The sequence below is a fragment of the Sinocyclocheilus anshuiensis genome, unplaced genomic scaffold, assembly GCF_001515605.1.
Source record: "Sinocyclocheilus anshuiensis isolate Anshui unplaced genomic scaffold, SAMN03320099.WGS_v1.1 scaffold35, whole genome shotgun sequence".
Taxonomy (NCBI): Eukaryota; Metazoa; Chordata; class Actinopteri; order Cypriniformes; family Cyprinidae; genus Sinocyclocheilus; species Sinocyclocheilus anshuiensis.
Window position 1 is genome coordinate 726,951 of NW_015552558.1, and position 5,812 is coordinate 732,762.

The window sequence follows — 5,812 nt, forward strand, 5'->3', positions numbered from 1 at the left end:
TTTTTTTTCTGGGACATGGAAAGATAATTTTTAAGTCAGCTTAATGACATCTGTGACAATGTGTCACAAATCAATAGTTCATACAGTGTGACTCAAATATTACATTTGTGCAAAGAAATTTAAGTTAATATTAATTGAAAACACAGGTGTGTAAAAAAATGTATTTCAAAAGTTTAAAGCTATAAACTGTTGCTGCATGCAATTTCATTCTTTGCATATGTTTAGGTGCTAACTTAACATGCCAACCATTTTAAGTAATAACTAAGAGAAAAATGTAGTTTGGCACACAGACAACGACCTCAGTTTAGAGAACTGGAGAGATTGTTTTACTGTTTTTTCTCTTGCTCCCGAACACAACTCTTCCCCACTGTCTCTCTTTTTCACACCATGAGTCCCTGCTGAAGCTTTTATGGCCTGTGCAGCCTCACAGAGCCGCTGGATGAATTGTTTGATAGCCCAGGGCATGACGAAGAGAGAGGGGCTGTAAATAGGATTGAAGTTTAAATGGAATAATATGACCGGGGAAAACGGAGGGATAGAGAGAGAGAGAGAGAGAGAGAAGGCTGAGGATGAAGAGGTAAGAATGAGGTGAGAAGTTCGTGCAGAAACTCTCGTTTACAATGAGTTTAGTTCAGGACAACCGTCCTGGAAAAAATAAATAAATAAATAAATACAATACAAAATAAATAACCATAAAGTCTAGTTTACTCTGGATGCATAAGATGGAAATTAGATCGGATTCATTTGATTTGTATAGTTAAACTGAAAATGTTAACATTAGTTTAGACTGCAGGCATATTGTGAGGTAGTCTCTTGTCCAAAATCCTAAAGGAATGCTAATGGAAATTCTGTCATAAATCAGGAATCCCAATCCTAACATGGAACAAGAATGGTCCTATTAAATGTATTTTCTTTCAGAACTGCAGTTTATCCAGTTGGTTCTTGTTTGATTATATCTTGTCAAGGGTGAGTGGATGTGTATGTGGTTTCACATTATGAACAGTTCTGTCTCATTGATTTGTCTTGCAAAGTGACACCTGCATGCTGAAGATTAATCGACTGGATTGAGCAGACGTCACACCAGCAGCGCTGACTGTCCTTGTCACAGCACTGATGTAAACTGAAAGTCATTGAAACTATAATATACGCTGAAATCTGCATTTACTAGAAAATAAATGACATCTTGATTATTTTAGCTCAAACTGATGAAATATAGTTACAATACACATTTGCAAGGTGTTTATTTGCTGACTGCTAGCCATTATTACAGCACTCTTGCTTGCATGATATTGTTTAAATGGCAGATGCCAACTGTAAAAAAACAAAAACGTTTTCAAGTTGTAAATTAAACAAAGATTATTGGAGCCTGTTTTACAAGAAAATACTATTTCAGTCTTTCTACTTCAAAATTTTATTTTATGTTTTAATCAGTGTGTTACTTGTCATTTCTTTGTAATTATTTGTGAAATTTACTAGCAATTTCTGAGTGAAACCAATTCGTTTTTAGTGTATGTATTAATATAGACACTTTCCTAAACACATTAACAAATTTATTTGAATTTAAATCATACAAATTTAAACTGAAAAACTGTCAAACCTTTTACTGTCAACTCTAATTTTCATAACCGGCACAATTCCATTTCTTAACATTTAAATAATTTATCGGGGAAAAAAAAAGCTGTTTTAAAAAAGAAAAAATTGAAATAAATGTATGTTTAAAATAACTTTTACTAGACAACAAGACAAAGATGCTCCGATCACACAGACTGTGTCCCATATTCCAGTTGCACCCAAATGAACCTCATTACACAGGGCATGTCCTTTGCTTTTTGGCCAATTAAGCTCATTCTTCTGAATAACCTTGTAGGTATGTGCTGGACTGCAGCACATTTTTAACACTACTGATCTGTAGCCCCGTCTTCTCTGCTATTAATAAAGCATTCTGTGGATCTCGTAAGCACCATTAGGGAAGTCCCCAAACATCTCCAACCTCAGATAAACTTCACAGTAAATTAGCCACAATTAGCAAACACGACATCAGCGCTACGGCCCGCTAATGCCATTACAAACCCACCCAATCATAACTTACAGTCTATTGGATCATTTCTCAAATCAATGATCTTAGTAAGTACTTGTAAGAGGGCCCTATTGCCAAATCAGCTGGATACGTCCAATTAAAAAGGAATGGAGGAGAGGGAGGCAGCCCAGCGTTGATTAGCACTTAGCTTCAGGGCACCAGTGTTATTATGCAGAGATTGCAGCTCAGCTAAAGTCAGGTTAAACGGTTTTAATTCACAAAACCTCCCACTGGCTCTCAAAAAGGCTTGAGTGATAACGATCACCATAGGTAGAACAGCCACAAGACATCCAGTGTGTCGGTGTATTCTGGTAATTCACTCAAATGTCTTATGTGTTTCTGCTAGGGTTTATTTATTTATTTGTAATAAGATAAAAAGGGGGTTATTTCAATAGCATCAATCTTTTTAGCAGAGCACAGAGTGGAATATACTTCGAGAGTATACTTGTGATTGTGAACTGAATTTAATGGAGCATTTCTGAACCATTATTTGCATTTTATTTACAATGAAATGAAAATATATTACCATTTTAAATGTTCGTTTTTGGGGCACTTAAGTGGGACTTAAGTATATTTGCAGTTTATCTGTAATTCCAAAATTACTTCTGAAGTGTGCAGTCAAATCTGACAAGCATGATAAACTATGGTAAAGGTCTCAGTTACATACGTAACCCTCGTTCCCTTATGGAGGGAACGGAAACGTTATGTCGTGACAACATAGGGGGTCCATGGAAAGCGCCACAACCTGAACCCCGTCACAACCCTGTAGCACTGCAAATGTTGACAAACAGCCGTGTGTCAGACAAATACTACACGAGGGTTGTAACCTTCCCAATGCCCCAGCACAAATTCACTGACCTTGGCACCCCCAGGGACCAAAGTTGAGTACATCGCTGCTGAAGATAGCCAAGCCGCTGTTCCTACCACAGAAAATCTTTTCTTAAGAGAAGGAATTTCGAACTTCGTGAGAGGTGCTTAACGCCTTTCCTGTTTGTTGTTTACAGCTTGGCAGTAACGATGGGGAAGCGAGCCTTCCGGACAGAGGCGGACAGTAGTGAAGTATTTTACTCTGCTGTAAAAGTACTTTTCAGGTGTCTGTACTTTATCGGAGTGTTTTTCTTTAGAAAACTTTACTTTACAACATTCCAAAGCATAATATTGTACTTTTTACTGCACTACGTTTCATATTAAATATCATTTAATACTTAATTACATTAGAAATCTATTACTTTCTTACTTTTACGCAAGTAAAAGTAATTCAAAGATTTACTTGAGTACAAGAATGTACTACATTTTTAATGTTCTTAAGTATTAAAGGTAAAACAAACAACAACTTTTATTTATGAAATGAAGTGCAGTAAAAAGTATGACATTATGCTTTTGAATGTAGTAAAGTAAAGTTTTCCAAAGAAAAACACTGATAAACTACAGATACCTTTTAAATTTACTTGAGTAAAGTAAAAATACTTCACTACTGTCCGCCTCTGCTTCCGGAGAAGGAAGCCATATGGACACCTAGCCCAGTAAAGGGGCTGACCGGAAACCCGGGCAAGCTAACACCGATACTGGGCCTGGTGTCAAACTGCTCCACCCAGTCTGACTGCCGGGGGTGCTGGAGGATACTCAACCACGGTTTGCCATCCGAGGAACTTACGGGAGGAGGATCTGTTACCCAACACATGGGAAGAAACCGGCTCAACGTGGAGACTGTAAAATCTTGTGAAGGTGTTCGGTGTCACCCAGCCCGCAGCTCTACAGATGTCTGCCAGAGAGGTGCCGTGTGGAGTGAGTCCTCAACCCCAGGGGGCACAGCTCGCCTTGCGATTGGTAGGCCAAGGCAATGGCATCCACTATCCAGTGGGCCAACCTCTGCTTGGAGTCAGCCTTCCCTTTCTGCTGACCTCCGTAGCAGACAAAGAGCTGCTCAGAGCTTCTGAAGCTCCGGGTGCAGTCCACATATATGCGCAACACTCTTGTGGGACACAGCAATGCCAAGGCTAGATCTGCCTTCTCTGAGGGCAGTGCTTGCAGGTTCACCACCTGATCGCAAAAGGGCATGGTGAGAACCTTGGGCACGTATCCAGGCCAGGGACACAGGACAACATGAGAGTAGGCCGGCCCAAACACAATGCACTCTCCGCTCACCGAAAATGCTTGGAGGTCCCTGACCCTCTTGATGGAAGTGAGCGCGGTCAGGAGCTCTGTCTTAGCAGACAGGAACTTAAGCTCACCTGAGTCCAGCGGCTCAGAGGGATCCCTCTGAAGGCCAGCCAGGACAGTAGAGAGATCGCAGGAGGGCACCAGGGGTGGCCTAGTAGGATTCAACCTTCTGGCACCCCTTAGGAACCTGACAATGAGATTGTGCTTTCCCAGGGACCGGCCATTGCATCGTGATGTGCTGCGATAGCAGCCACATACACTTTCAAGGTGGCGGGTGACAGCCTACGCTCCAACCTTTCTTGCAGGAAAGAAATCACTACTCCAATCGTGCATCTTCGGGGGTCTTCTCGGCGGGAAGAACACCAGTTCATGAACAGACTCCACTTCAGAGCATAGGCTTGCCTCGTCGAGGGAGCTCTAGCCTGAGTGATCGTGTTTACCACCGCCGGTGGCAGATCACTTAAGTCTCACCATGAGTTCCAAAAACCAGGTCCAGGTGGGCCAGTAATGCGCAACCAGCAAGACCTGTTCCTTGTCCTCCCTGACCTTGCACAGTGTCTTTGCGAGAAGGCTTACTGGGGGAAACTGCTCTTTTTTGTGGGAATGTGGGAACAGAAATAAAACGGAACAAAGGATTCTCTGCCCAGCCCTCCTCCAGGGGAAGGAATGGTGCTGTTCTCGCCATCTTCTGAAAAAGAGCAGCTTCCCACATCTCCACGTTGTCTGTGTCAGGGCCGCTTTGTCGTCTTTTTAGAGGACTTAGGGGCCGTCTGGGACGCGGAGGGCACCGCAGTCCTCCGAGAGGCTCGATGCACTGGCCTCGACAGTGTCTCAGCACGGGGAGGAGGCGCGACTAGCAGGTTGAGGCGCGGCCCGCGGCGGAGCAGTGGCAGCTGGAGAATCACGCCGGGGCAAGATGTGCTGGATGGCCTCTGTCTCTGCACTGCCAAGAACTGCTGGGTAAAGTCCTTGACATTGTCGCCGAACAGGCCAACCTGCGAGACGGGAGCATCAAGAAAGCACACTTTGTCGACATCTCTCATTTCAACGAGGTTAAGCCAAAGATGGCACTCTTGGGACCGCGCCACCACTTTCATCGCCCGGAGGGTGAAGTCAGTCGCCGAGCGCAGTTCCTGCATCAACCCCAGGTTGGAACTACCCTTGTGCATTTCTTTGAGTGCCTTGGCTTGGTGGACCTGCAGGATAGCCATGGCATGCAGGGCAGAGAGCGGCCGTCAGCTTACAGGCTTTGGACGGGAGACTCGGACGATTCCTCCAAGTGGCGGCGTTTTGCGGGCACAGGTGCACCGCAACCGCTCTCTCCACCTGGGGAATGTCTACGTACCCCCTAGTCTCCCCGGCATCGAGGGTAGTGAGGACGGCACGACTTCGGCAGCTCCTCATACACCTCCGGGAAAAAAGGCCCCGGAGCACGGCGTGGTTGTGAGCCGCGCCGAGAAACCAATCATCCAGCCACGAGGGCTCGGGACTGACCTCACATGTCACTACAGATCATGTGACACTGAAAACTAGAGTAATGATGCTAAAATTCAGCTTTGAAATTGCAGTAACAAA